Source organism: Magnolia sinica, chromosome 2 (assembly GCF_029962835.1).
Source record: "Magnolia sinica isolate HGM2019 chromosome 2, MsV1, whole genome shotgun sequence".
Taxonomy (NCBI): Eukaryota; Viridiplantae; Streptophyta; class Magnoliopsida; order Magnoliales; family Magnoliaceae; genus Magnolia; species Magnolia sinica.
This window is the reverse complement of record NC_080574.1, coordinates 122,763,761-122,779,692: the sequence shown is the minus strand read 5'-3', so window position 1 is coordinate 122,779,692 and position 15,932 is coordinate 122,763,761.

Genomic DNA, 15,932 nt, shown 5'->3' with positions numbered 1-15,932 from the left:
CATCACTTTGAATAAAACTCCCTTTCTTGCTAGCAAATGCATCTCATTCATCTCTCTTCCTCTCTTCTCCTCATCGCTCCCTCTCTACCCTTGGACATCCCACCTTACTCCCCATTTTCCAGCCCCTTTTCCCTCTAAAATCCCCTCATCTAACCATTTACCTTCAATCTCAACCTTAGATCTTGGAAGCTTGAAGCATAGGGAGTCCATTGGTAGAAGTTTGGTGAAGATCCTTTGAGGTGGGTGCTTCTCTATGATCTAAATTTGATTTCTATAGTATAGATCATTTTTTTCTTCATGAGGGAAGTATATGACCCACCAATCAATGGTGGAGATCCCATACGTTCCCATAGGTGTGGCCAAATGGCCTACCTTATGCATGCATGTCCCATGCATGGGGTCTTCCTCTATGAACCTCCCATCATGGTGGTTTTCTTTGATTTCATAGCATGATGGGTCATTTAGACCCTAAATTCAAGGTGGGAATGGTATCCCAACCATCTATTTTGATCATAGGCCATGCATGTGCTAGATCCATATTTTAATAGTAATCAATGTATGATGTGTGGTGTGATTGATCTTGAGAGGGCTCAATAGTGGCGATGCCCTTTCCCTATGGCCGGATCATCTTCATCTCTTCTTTCCTTTATTTTTCTGATGTTAGCATTCTGATCATATATGTGTGGCCCACCTTGTGGACCAACAAAAATCTAGACCATCCATGGAGGTTGGACGTCCATGGTGGTCCGTCCGTAGACATGTGGCCCCAAATCTGCCTAAATAGGGTACATGCAAGGGGTTTTTGGTGATGGATAAGGTCTGGATATTTGTAGGGCCCACTGGGGTGGTCCATAACATAATTTTTGGAGGTTAAATCCCTTCTTAAATGATGTCTATATTTAATTTTTTTCTTGTACATGTTGCTGTCCAAATCTGTCTAAAAAGATTTTGGGTCAAATTGAGGCTAGAATTTGGGGCTTTTGGTAGGATATTTTATACCAAATAAAATATGATTTTTTAATATGTGTATCCCACCTATAAGCATGCCAAATTCTAGCCTCAATTGACCTCATTTGGGTCCCCAAAAGGGTGGGTCAATATGGGTACTTGCTGAGTTTTCTGCTGAAATTCCAGCAAGGTTGTAATTTAGAAATTTAAAATTTTAAAATTAATCCTGATTAGGTGGGCCACTTTGGTGGACCCTACCTTATACTAAATATATGAGGGAAGGTTTAAATTCAATTTCCCTAATTTTTGGAGATCCAGGGCGCACCCCATTGGGTGCTCCATCATGGTCTATCTAGAATTCCACACTTAGCAAAATTTCTAGATAGATTGTATTCCTTAATTTAATTAAAATACTTTAACTTATCCAAAAATCACAAAATTTTGTGGAGTTGTGGCCCACCCATGGTAGGACCCACCTACCAATTTTTGGGTGAACGAACCCCTGTGTACATTGTAGCAAGGGCTGGACTGGCCCATCAGGCTGGGAACCCCAGGTCAAACAGATTTTCTAGATAGACTGTTTTCTTTAAATTAATTAAAATACTTCTAATTATCCAAAAATTACAAAATTTTGTGAAGATGTGTCCCACCTATGGAATTACCACTCTGAACATTTTTAAGGCCATTAGACCACTGTACTATCCATGGTGCGGCCTGGAGTGGCCCACCAGGCTGAGACGCCTAGGATGGGGCGTCCAGCCTTGGCTGACTATCCAGGCCACTTTGTGGGCCCAATTTAATGTATTTTATATCCCAGCGTTCATCCATACGGGGTCCATAGGAGACTTGATCATCTTCCCCTTCAGTAGCTTCCAATTGGGGCCCATTGGATGAGTTTTTGGGCTAAATACCTAGGCCCATAGGATTGCCCACCATGAGACTCCCAGCCCATTGAGCTGCTGCTGGACGTCTAGTCCAGCAGTATGGCCGATCTGATTTGTGTGTTTAATCTACTCTCTTCATCTGGTGGACCCCTCTGTGACATGTATGGTTCACTAGGAATTAAAATAAACATATAAATTAATTAATTTCTGAATTTTCAGCAATGCCAGATTATGGGTGGGCTGGAATTTCAGCAATAGGCCCAAAGTTGCTACCCATAAATGAATGTTTTGGGGTAACATGGTCCACCAAATTTAGGGATATTATTACACATATCTTGCCTTATTTTTAATTAGATTTTGGGCTTAATTAGTGTATATTTAAGGCCCATTCCAATTGGGATCTTATTGGACTAGTCTTCATAGTTATTTGTTGGGTTGCTTAGGCCTATTGACTTGAAACTTTCTTGATAGGCCCCTGACCTTTGGGCCTATATTTAATACACTATTGTGATGGGTTTTATGGGCTAAAATAATCAAGTAGTGGGGCCCTTGCATGCCCATTAAAATAAACCCATACTTGGGCCGAGATGTGAGGCTCAACTTACTTGTTTTAAATATAAGGATTACCCATATGTTGGAATAATGGGCTGCCCATTAGGCCCACCATAATATGTGGGTTTATGATCTTCATGGTTAGGCCCAAACCTTGCCTACGGGCCCACCATATTGCTTATGAGTTGGGCTTTGTATGTTTGCCCACTAGGCCCATGATTGGTTTAGGCTTTGGGCCTTGATCTGTATTTGGTTAGAAGCGGGCTACCTCTTGGGAACCAGTTGAGGTTGGATGTCCTCCTAGGTGATCCTAAATAGGCCCATGGGTTCCTCTATGGGTGGTTTAAGGCCCACCATAGACCATAGGTCATTTATTTGAGGCTCAATGTGGATGTACGTGGAGCCTACCTTGACATATGTTTGGTCCAGGCTGTAAAAGGCTTGGATCGTCCGATCTTGGAGGCACTCTCTGCCTTGGGTTGCTGCTAGACTCATAGTCCAGTAGTAGGCCCACTTGATCTTTTTCATGATGTATACACGCCCTCCATCTGGTGGGGTCCCTTTTGAGTATTGTTGGCCTTTATGAGATCATTCCCACATAGTTGACTAATTTCTGGGCTTTAGCAGGTTCAGGAAGTTGAGTGAGCTGAAAGTTTATCAAGGGGCCTTAAATGTACATTGTTATAGCTAAAACTTTATTGGATGTGGGGCCCGCCATATATAGAACTTGTGTACGTGTTGCATGCCTATATTTTATAATCCTTGGGTTTAATTAGTGCATTCTTTTGGGTGACCTTTAGTGATCATATGAGGACCCCATCTTAAGATCATATTTTTGGGACATCTAATGGGCCCAGAATGGGCAGGGACGTCCCAGCTTGGCCTAGCCATACATTGGGCCGACTTCCACCACTTTGATGGACTTGTGGGCTGAGATAAAGATGGTATTGGGCCCTTGGTTGCTCACTTAAATTGCTAGTTATTGGGCTGATGTGGTGGGGCCAATTTCATCCAAACTTAAATTATTTTTTTTTGGACCATACATTGTGTACGCAAGCTGTCTACCAAGTCCAACTTAATGTATGAAATTCTATGGCCATTGGGAATTGGGCCTTAGGCTTTAATTCCCCTCTTAGGGCTCATGTTGTTGAATATAGCATTAGACCCTTTTTTTTTATGACCCATTATGAGGGATATATATATGTGGCCACCTATTTTTATCTTAATTATGGACCTTAGGCCTTCTATGCATATAGTTCATGGTTGATATGCCTTTTGGGGAATGGTTATTAAACGTCCCCATTATGGACCCCCCTAGGCCTAGTAGTATCTAAGTGTGATTGAATGCCAATCTTACACTCTTGTTAGGGCCATTTTTGCGTTATTTAGTCATGTAGGTTATATGCTTAGTCTCGTGGACTACCCCTGGTAAATGGGCCTCCACTAGAAGCTGGTTCCTTGTGGATATTGTCTAAATACTTAGTCTTGGTCCCTTCTTGGATAGGAGGAATGTACCGCATTGTATATCGCCGCATAACGCGTCTAGATTCATCTTCATGGCTCATGTGCATCATTGTATGCTTGAATGACACTGTGTGTGTGGTTATGATTGTGTCATTGGGCATTACATGATATCTTCCCCGAGGGACGTAGTATCTCCTCTTAAGTACGTTGGATGCTTGGAGTTGATGCATGGTTGATTGTATGATTCATGTATCTGGCATTGCATAATATACGAACATTATCGCCCTTGCTTTATCAGGGCTGTAGCCTCCACAGATACATTGTGGATGGTTATGTTTGGACACCAAAAATGTTACTTGAGCATATAGGGTGCATATGATGCCCATATGTGAAAATTTCAAAACTTTCATGGTACCAAGGATCTGCTCTAGCACCGTGACCAGGTGGAAACATGAGCATACGAGAGCCTTATACCTTTAGGTTGTAACTCCCACTATTGTGTAGTCGGTTGGATTGGGGTGTGGCCTTACCTGTCCGAGGGAAAGAGGGCAATAGCTAGGCTGAGTCTGACCAGCTCGTGAATGGGTCCGCTACCATCAGGCCTTGCTTGTGATTGGCTATCCATAGGCGGGTAGTGAGGTCTCCTACGCTCGTTTGACTGTGCGGGTTTGTAAAGCGGCAGTCATTTTGTAGTGTGCTAGACCCCGGTGATTTTCTTATGATGAAAATGTACTTGATATGTGGGTTGGATATGAACACTGGCATTACTTCGCATTGCATTTGCATCAGCTATATAAGCCTTATATTGTATCGCTTGGTATGGCGCCCAGTACTCATTGCATTACGGTAGTCATTGTGTTATATAGCCTTGCTATCGCTTCTTGCATGATTGTACTGCCTTGGTATGGCTCCTTGCGTTCATGATAGCCTTGGTAAGGCTAGTGGTATTGGTATTGATTATGACTCCCTCTTGCATTCTCCATCTTCTTCTGAGCACTATTGTCACACACTTCCACCACCTTCTAAGTTTATATAAGCTTATGCACGATTGATGCATGCAGGGGATCCTAAGTCAGCATCGTAGCAGCTGAGCTTGGATTAGAGTTGAGCCGAGGACTCCCAGTGTTACAGATCTTCTTCCTACTTCTTTTGCTATCAGATGTATTTCTTTTCTGCTTTGTACTTGTAAAAGTTCAAATTTATAATGGATTTTGTAATGTGTCCTTTTGTTATTTCTGAAATTTACTTGCTTTGATCTTGGGTATGCTCATATTGGAAATAGTTATACGGTTATGAAAATCCTCCTTGTAGGATCTCAGGATTGAAACCTGCCTCAGGAGCCGAGAATGAGGTACTATGGAGGTTGTTTCGGCCAGAATCGGCTATCGAATTCCTTGTGAGTCTGGTTACCAAGTCTGGGGCATGACATAACTGCCCAATTTAAGGGGAGGCCCTAGTTAGGTTGGCCACCCTAGACTTGTTCGGTTGACTCTGGTCAAACACGGACAATCAATAGTAGTTAGACTACATGGGATGCTCATACCTAATGCCGGTTGGGCCGGAGTTCTCCAAGTTAACGAGTTAGCCTAATAGTCGACTGATCATGCGTGTTCATAATGTATGACAACGATAAATAGAATCTATGATACCCACATTCCCATTGAATGAGTCTACTTATAACAATTAGTGGTACGATCCACAAGACTCATGGGCCGGGCATGGTGGTATGGGACACTGTATCCGAGCTGTCGGCCTACGCTGGGGTAACGAGCTTTCCCATAGTGACTAATGAGCAACTAAGAAGGCTATGAGCTTAATACATCAAACTATAATGATGCAATAACCATTCCACATTTGTGTTTGGGTGACGACTCTTATATAATTTGTGGGCGCCCTCCACCTGTCGATGGGCTGCCTAACCCTGTGCGTCTGGACTACGTCATCCGGGTCTTTAATGTGGGATCATTTGGGCCAGTATTAGCTTCACATTGATTGGGGAGTTATTGTCTGGGTAGTAAACCCACTCGTCGATGGGCCGCCTAACCCTGTGCGTCCGGACTGTGTCATCCAGGTCCTTGATTTGGGATCGGTCAGGTTAGTTGGTCGGGCCAGTGTTAGCCTCACATTGATTGGAGAGTTGTCATTTGAGTGGTAAACTCAAATACGAATCAAGAGACACAGGTAAGGAGCCGCTTTGGTCGCTTTGATCCTAATGATTCAGTTGAAACCGCGATAAAATGAGATACCCTAGCTTCGCCAATATGCCGGGTGAATGAAACTTAATAATTACTCGGCTAACATACGCATCAATCACATTGCATTAGATAATATGTGGCGATTTGGCGATTTGGTGTTAGAGTCGCATGATGAGGGAGTGTTAGCATATGCGCAATAGGCATTGAAGTCGCTTGGGAGGGAGTGTTATTTGGAAAGAGCATGCATCATTTCATAATCTCAAATGTGTGTTTAACAAGAGTATTTAGAAAATGCTTGATTGATTGTTTATTATTAACTGTGATGATTGAGTTGATAACATATGTAGCTTAGAACTAATGGAACCACTGAGTTAGCTACTCACTCCCACCTAGGACAGTGTTTTAAAACACTAACTAGACATATCAGTGATGCAAGTACTAGTGAGACCTCAGACAGATAGGCTTATATCGGGTTGTGCCACCGCTGTTATGTTTTGAAGAATTATGTGTAAATTGAAAGTTTTACACTTTAACCGTGTTGGGTATGTATATTATGGCTTGTATAATCCCCATTTTAGGCGATCACCACTATTGAAATTATATTTTTGACTGTTAGCCTTATAATTCTGAATCTTTTATTATCTCTACCTCGCTTTAGATCCACTAAAAGAATTGTGTTACTCTTATTATCCATGTGCGGAATGAATGTGAATATGGATGAGGTCACATGTGCATTCTCATTGGGTTAATACCCGGGAACTCGGGATCAGGGTCTTTGTACTTGGGTGTCGATTTTCGGAGCATTACATATGCAAGGGCCTCACATTTTGAATCCATATGAGACCTTATGTGGGACCCACTAGATTATCTTGAATCAAATATAACTTGTCCACATGAAAAGGGTTTTAATTTCATGTCATCTACCGAATTTTGAAAAAAAAAAAAAATCATCACGGATAGATTAAATCAGAGGACAATTCAAAATTAACCCACAATGTTAACGCAGTTACAGGCCACAAACATCTCGAATTTTTTTTTAGATGACTCTACTTTCGGTTCGCGTTTGTCAAATAAAAGTGTACGGATCAGATCGGACGAGGGGTAGCTCCAATTATTGATTTAGTGTAGCCTACGCCCTCGTTTTCAAAAGGATTTCTCGACTTCTATGAAAAGCTACTATTGTACTAGAGTACGGCTGATAGATAAGCAATTTTTATCTTGAAAGAAGCCAAATAGTGCTCAAATGGCTAAAATAATAATAACTTCCGATGTTGAGGTCATAAAATCATAATTAATGACTATTTTAATTAATAACCTATGAGTTGCATGTAGATGTGGATAAAGTACTATCCCACTTGTCTCGAGCTTCGGACAAGCCAGGGCTATGATGGGCCATGGCAATGTATGGTGTTCATCCACACTATCCATCCATTTTTTCCATATGATCATTTTAGACTATTGAGTCCAAAATTTAGGGTAGATCTAGGGTCGAGTGGACCACACCATCGGAAGCAACAGTGCTAATGATGCTCACCATTGAAACCTTCTTAGAGCCCACGTTGATGTTTATTTGCCATCCAACCTCCCCATAAGGTCACATAGACCTGGATTAAGGCAAAACCAAAAATATCAGATTGATCCAAAACTTCTGCGGCTAATAAGAAAATTTCCATTATAGGTACTTAATCCCCATTTTGGGATCCATCCTAGCCTTATAAACTAAAATGATCTGGCAAAATGAATAGACAGGTGGCCCCACAAAGCCCTTGCCTGTCACTGGGGCAGTACCCAAACTGCAGCCGTAGCATATATATGAACCTGGCACTGACAAGTGGGGCCATTGATAGGTAATCCGGACTGTGGTTTGATGGTCCCATCGTGGATTGAGATTCCACAAAATCCCCTAGATTTGAAGCTCATAGGCTTGAAATTTTTATTAGTGTTAATGTGAATCATTGTTGTCATCATCCTCATCATCAACATCACCTAGGCTCATACTAATTAATTATTGGGGTGAGACCTCCATATCTACCCTTATTATTATTTTTTTTAAAAACAAAAGCACTTAATTACCGACATGGAGGAATCCTTTGGTAAATTCGGGATCTATAAGGAGTTTTCCAGTAGAAATTCCTATTCTCTTGTTAATGGTCTATCTAGAGGCATGCATCCAAATATTATTTTCATGAGTTCTACCATCCATGCCCATCACACGAACATTTAGGAACACTGCTCTGTGGGCCCCACTCATCGCAACTTGAGCCTTGAGTAGACATGGAAATGTAGGCTCCAAGTTCATATAGTTCCTCTTGCCTATTAGTGAAATGGCACATGTGTATGATATCTGAGCCATTAGTCAAGCGATCAATACAACGTAGATGTTATATCACAAAAATCAGGCCATCTTGATCAAGGACTACATATCATATCCATCAAATTTGGAACGTTGGATAATTAATCGTACCATACATTTGGTTTACATCCATGATGGTATCCACCAGAATTTTTAGACATATCATTTAGACAATTGGATTGCCTGATGAGTGTCTGGAATGTCACACACGTGCTTTGCTTCCACGTGTGAGTATACTTGCAAGTGTATTTTAAGATGAATATCTTTGTAGTGTGAACTCTATGATTATGAGTGAGGAGATTTGATTAGAATTCATCCCACTACAATCAGGAAGATTCAGATGATACATTGCATGTGGGTCTTTGATTATTACACGCAGGTTTTCCAATCTTACAAATGGATCCATGGTTTGTTAATCCAAACTGTTGGTCCTTAGCATCTTACAAATAATGTATCACCCCCAAAATCTTCTTAACAAGACATAATTAAATATTTGCGGCCTACAGATAAATGGTTAACAAGAAAATCTACATTTAATTGAAACTCAGGTGGTTTTTTGGGACCTAAAATCTGAGAGATTTGGGGCATGGATGGATTATCTATGGTAAAGATAGCAGATCAATGGTATGGATTACCAAACTATGGGCCCCACTTACTAAAATCTAAAACATACATGTACTTCGCAAAGAAATGTATCATTTAAGTGTTCGACAATTAGCATCGCATTATTGGATATTTGGAGCCTGATTTTTGGAAGGTATACTTTCATAAAAAATAGCTGACTTCACACATTAAAATTGTCGGGTCCATAGTTTGATACTCCGGCGGTCCGTTGAATGATACACATAATTGGATATTGATTCATCTAATAAGGCAATGGATGTATACCCTACTGTACCAATGAAAAAAACATCACGTGTGCATGTCGGGTTCAGAACTCAGTATGAAAAGGACACGTAATAGGGCTCCGGGGGACCCACCATGATGTATGTGTTTTTCCACACTGTTCATCCATTTTTTCATATTATTTTAGGGTGTATGCCTAAGAATAAGATAGATCCAAGGAGGACCGCACAATAAAGACCAAACAGTCACTATTAAAAACTTCTTGAGAGTTGTAGGGGTTTTTGATGAAGCTGATATTTGTGTTTTTTACCTTCACCTAGAACTGTGACCTTATGAACAGGTAGGATAGCGAATAAACATTAGAGTGGGCCCTAGGAAGGATTCAACTGTGGGTGTTATTATCACTGTTGCTTTCTATAGTGTGGTCCATTATAGTGTGGTCCATTTAAACCTTGGGTCTCCTTCAATTTTTCACTTATACACAAAAATAATATGAAAAAAAATTGATGGACAGTGTGAATAAACATATGCATCACCCCTTCAAGCCCCAGCATGTTCCAAGCTCGGGCAGGTACGGGTAACACTCAATCTATGTCCCAATGAAAATAGCAAATGTCATTTCATGCAAATAAATTTTTTCCTTTTTCTTTGTAGGTCGCTTGACACATGTCCATGACAATCCATCCCACAAATTTATTAGAAATTTGCATTCATGACATGTAAGTCAAATTACACTATTCAAATTATGGTTCTTATCAATTTAAAAGGATTACGAATCTAAATGGTAAACACAAGCAAAGAAAGAGTGATCTTCCTTAAGGGCGTTTCTTCGGTGAGAGATTATTCAGTTCAAGAGATGGAGGTAAGCCTTGTATTCTTAATTTATCTTGATTTAATGAGGAAGAAAACTCTATATTGTTATTCCATGGATGTAAGCATATTATCAAATCACATAAATATCTGTGTATCTCATTTTTTGTTCTTTTGTTTGACTTTTGTATTTAATTTGGTTTGACTTTTTTTAAAATATAATTTTACTTTATTTGCATCGATTATTTACATATGCTCTTATGCAATAATACACATACGATGAGTGCGGATCCTCTGTTTCCTAGAAACAAAGAGTCACTGACTCCCCCATTTTTATTAGTCCTCCTCATTCTCCTGCCACCACGTAGGTAGTTATTTAAATATATTAAAAAAAAAAAAAACTCCAGCAAAAATTTCTAATGGAGACAACAACCTCTCTCATGACGCTTTCCATTTGCGTTTTCTATTTTGGGATTTTTGCTGAAATCTTCTTCTTCTATCAAATTTTCTTGATTTGATTTTTAAAATCTTTCTTATTTTAGTAATGCCTTCGATAAAAGCTTCCATTAGAAGAAAAAAAAAATGCCTATTTTTCTGCAATTGATTCACGGCCCTCCTTCCTCAATCTCTCTCTATCTCTCTCTTATGCTCTCTCGAGTGCATGCATGCTTAATCACCTCGAAGTTTCGACACACTATTTGCTGATAACCGATCTCCATGTATTGAAGCCTCTTTCATCCATTCCTCCATTGACAATTCATGGCATTTTACAGATTTTTTTATTTTTTATTTTTATAGATTATTTCAATAGATGGCATAAATTTCCAATACATACATCAAAATGGGCTCCACGGACACGTCTCAATCACATCACAGGATCTGGGGTCCCAATAAATCCCTATCAATGTCACCAATACACCAGTTGCACGGAGTGGCTATAGCGCCTGAGCCTTGTGGTGCCCATCATTTTGTGCGTGTGGCATTAATCCATCCCTCAGGTGCGCACTCTACTATACACCGTACATTCGGAAAATAGCCTGTTCCAAAACTCATGTGGGTCATACCACATGGAACAATGTAAAATAATGCCTAAAACCTCTAAACTTACTCGGCGTGGCTGGCTGAGTATTGAAGTCTGTTCTTCCTGGTGAGAGATCTAATTCTTCCAAGGAAGTCAATTCTCCAAAAAGAGTAGCATGGATTGGGCTTATCAGCATGCAATTGCGGAGAGAAAGGTGTTTAATATTTTTGAGTTCATCAAACCATTCAAGAATGGGCGCATGCATATGTTACCCATCCAATGACAGGCTCTCTAAACTGATAAGCTTATTTATAAGCTACCTACTTTTCTAATAAAATTTTGGAGGTTTGCACACGTGTCTTACTTTATTATTTTTTCATAAAATTTGTTGTTAACCTATTTAATTAGTACCAAATTCAGCACAATATTTTTTGGTAATTGTATCTGGCCCACGACATTCGCTTGAGTCGATGGTCATTTATGTTATGCATGTTTTTACTAGTTCTCGATTAAATTATTCTTATAAGGTAGGTAATTTATTTTCAATCACTATTTTTACCCTTCAGATCAATGGAAAATACAAATTTCTTCAAATCATACAAACCATGTGAGGTGGAGGACATGTCTCAATCATGACCTCATATAGACATTGAATTAGAAATGGAAATAAATGAATTAAAAAGTTGTAATGTATCTAGGGATGATTTAGGTAAGGATTAAAGGTATCGAATCTGAAAATTGGTATGAAATTTGAAACAGAGAAAGATGCATATGAGTTTTACAATTGTTATGGACGGAAAGTTGGTTTTAATGTTTGGATTAATAGTAGAAGTATAGAACATGCTGCCTTGGAACTCAATGATTCCAAAGAAGAAACTTGGCATCTCACCGCCTACATTTGACTTCAACATTCATTTCAAGTGTCATTGCTTCAAATTGTCTGAAACAACTGAAATTTTCAGCATGCTTTCATCAGTATATAGAATGTAAATGATGAAAGAAGCAGAAAACAATTGCACCCAAGTGACACCTTTCATACAGAAATTCCTTTTAAAAGATAGAGATCCAATGAAAATCTAATATTTTCTGTTTTCTTAAAAGATAAAGAGATCAGCCACTCAAAGTAATTGTTGAAAAAACCAATCACACCCACCAATGCAATCGCCAAATGGGTCTAAAAAATCCTCTAATTCCCATAAAATTTACATCTTTTTTTTTTTTTTTTTTTTTCTTCCATTGCAACAACCAAAACCTTCCCAAAATTTCTAGAACATAAATAGACCACTTACATGCCTGTTGAGAAAACCAACCAAACCCATAACTTTAATTCCGAAATGGGTCTTCAAATTCCTCTAATTCCCATTAAAATCCCATATCTCTGTTCATTTCAGTAACTAAACCATCATGTGGTCTAAAAGGTCACTATTAAATCAAACAGAATATGAAAGCTGGTAGTTGTTTATTTATACCTGCAAATGACACATACACCCCTATACGTCATAAATACAAAGACATGCACTACTGAAGTGTACAAAATTCCATCACATATGCTCCATTTTGAAGTACACTACTGCAAATGACACATACACCCCTATACTTCATAAATACAAAGACATGTTAATTCCATGAATAAAGAGATATATATATATATATATATATATATATATATATATATATAGAGAGAGAGAGAGAGAGAGAGAGAGAGAGAGAGAGAGTGCTCCATTCTCTTGTAGTGAGACTGTAAAAAACCAAATAGCTCTAAATACAAAATGCAAAATTAACATGACACTGTGACCAAAAAAGCCACTAATTATGCAGCAATCTAAAAGAACTCAATTATTTTAATTAGATAGGAGTAGAAAATTAATGTCATTTAATACTATAAATTTGTCTTAAAACATTCATATGTCATGAGGGTTGTTGTCCCTCTTTTCCAATTATTGAACTACTACTACAACCTGTCACAAGGTGTTGGAATGTTGCGTAATTTGTAATATTTTGTAGATTAATCATTCAATGAATCCAAGTTAGTATCATTAAAATATAAGCGAATAAATATACATTATATAAATTTTTATAAAAGCAATTCATTAGCTTAAGTAATGAGCGAAACTTAAATTATTAGGAAACTGAATTGAGGATTGGAGATGGTCCTGCACGGATTGATGTAGTTGAATGACGGAAGGAGATAACCCTGATTGAAAGTACGTATTTACGGGATCCAAACAAACACCATTGTATCCCTAATACAAATAACAAGTAAAAATCAAGTTCTCTAATAAATACAAAATTATCATTTCATTATTTTTCATTGATTTTAATATATTTAAATTACTACATATTAAATCAAGATCATTACAACGTACTTTTGTGAGACATGTATGATGATGGATTGGATTTGATGTATTTCTGTGATCTTCGATAGTAGGGTTTAGCATTGGTGCATTTTCCTGCAATTTCTTTTAGTGTTTCTTTATTTTTCCTTTTTCCAAACAATTCTTAATTCTACGTCTACCACGATAATTCTCATTTCTCTTGATTTTATAAGCTTCTTCTTTACCTTTAACAATTTCAACTCCTTTTCTTTTAATTCCACGATCTTTTTCTTAAAGTCATTGAGATTCTCCAATCTTGTTTCATGAGCTTTTCTTTTTTCTTTTTTTTTTTAAATTTTTTTATTTCAACAATCCTGTCTTTCAATTGTGCATTGTCAACATTTACAACTACATGATCAACATGTCTATAACTCTCATTATTTCTGTAACTATCATCAATGGATGATGGTTCTTTAAATTTTATTTTTTCTTTTAATAATTTTTGCAATTCTTGATACATCAATTCTGAATGTTTAGTAGCACATTGAAATGACTCTTCACTTTCACAACCCATTGATGAAAACTTAACAAAGTTCAAAATCAAACCATTATAACGATGAAAACACAATTTCTTGTAGTCTCCATCTGAGCCACATTCGCTAATAACCAATGGAAAGGAAATGGAAACAGCTTCTCTGGTCCACCTCTTTAAGATGTATTTCGTTGGCAGTCTTGTGAGAGTATGATTTGTTGCTTTTAATATATGGGAACATAAAATACCCATAAATTTAAACTTTCTGCAATTGCATTCAATAAACTCATATCCATTGAGTTCACGGTAATGATGTGGAGTCTATGCCTTTTTACTTTCACATACTTGGTATTTAATCACCATCCTAGACTTTTCTAACTTTTCAACAATTTGACCAAGACTATTGATATACTTAGACTTGAATAATTTTAAAATGTTCGTTGTGTAAACACTGGCTGCATGCTCCAAGATATTAATAGGAAACAACACAGTTGGTGAACTTTGTGTCATTTTGAAATTTGTTTCTAATTTGACATTCCTTCTATCATCCACCAATCGTTCGAAGTGTTTAAAAAATCTGAGAATATTTTGCCCTAGATGTAAGTATCTATTCAACTCCTTGTTCAAACTTTCGCAACGTTGTGTGCTTTTCATATCAGCACAAAATATGTTTTTTTCATACACTAATGCCCACTTCTCTTTTTCATTGAATAATTGTTACAACCATGTATTACCATGTATTATTTGTAAGATCATATTTCTAAATCATTCTTTCCCATGCCTGGTGGAATTTACCTTCATCATCAAAATTATACACACATCTACTAAAATTATTGCCAAAAGATTGAGAAGAATTAAATAAATGACTTAGGTGTTTGCACACATTTTGAAACATATGCCATACAAATATACGGTGAACTATTCTTAGTAATTCCATTTTAATCGCACTTGACATCACCTTATCCTGATATGTGAGAATGGTTTAAGGCATTCTTCTAGACATTGCACCACAAAAAGTTTTAAACAACTATCTGAAAGAATCAATGATTTCATCGTATAGAAGTGCAGCCCCCAAAAAAAATTATTTGTCTATGATGATTAACATCGACAAATGGTGCAAAAGGTCATCCATGCTCATTTGTTCTATACGTCGTGTTAAACAAATCACATCTCCAAAACTATCGTAATCTAAAATCATTCTTCCATCTGCCCAAAAAATGTTCGTAATATGATCTTCAAAATCAATTTGAATATAGTAAAAGAACTTTGAATCTTCAACTTGCTTTGTTTTGAAAATTTGTAATAGACTTTCAGCATCAAATTGTTTCATTGCATTCAACTTTTTTGTCCGTAAGTAATTCTTATAATCTACCATATTATGTCTAACATATTGTCAACTACCAGCTTGTCTGCTCATTAAATCAAATGTTGCTTTTAACTTTACACCCAATCTATCGCAGTCATCAGCTACCATTACTTGAGCTACAGAAAGTTTTTATTGTGATCTTAGTAAATGTGATTCTTCCGGAGATGCAAGTATATGATTATGATCACTATTAAAATTAGTAATTTGATATTTACCGTTAACTCCCAACCTAATGATCATGTATGCCTTACAGCCTGTTCTTGTTTCATCACGGTGTTGCTTCACATTTATACTACGTTTATCAAATGATTGTTTACCTTCTCCAGAGCAAAGAAAATTTCTCATTTTCACTTCTCTCATCTTGCAGTCTATACTTCTACATTTAATCTGAATACTGAAACTAATTTTTCGTCCATAACTATTGTAAAACTTGTATGCATCTTTATCTGTTTCAAATTTCATACCATTTTTCAGATTCGATACCTTTTCATCATTGCCTAAATCATCCTTAGATGCATTAAATCTTCTTAATTCATTTATTTCCATTTTTAATTCGATGTTGATATAAGATCGTGATTGAGACGTGTCCTCCACCTCTCATGGTTTGCATGATTTGAAGAAATTTGTACTATTCATTGACTTGAAA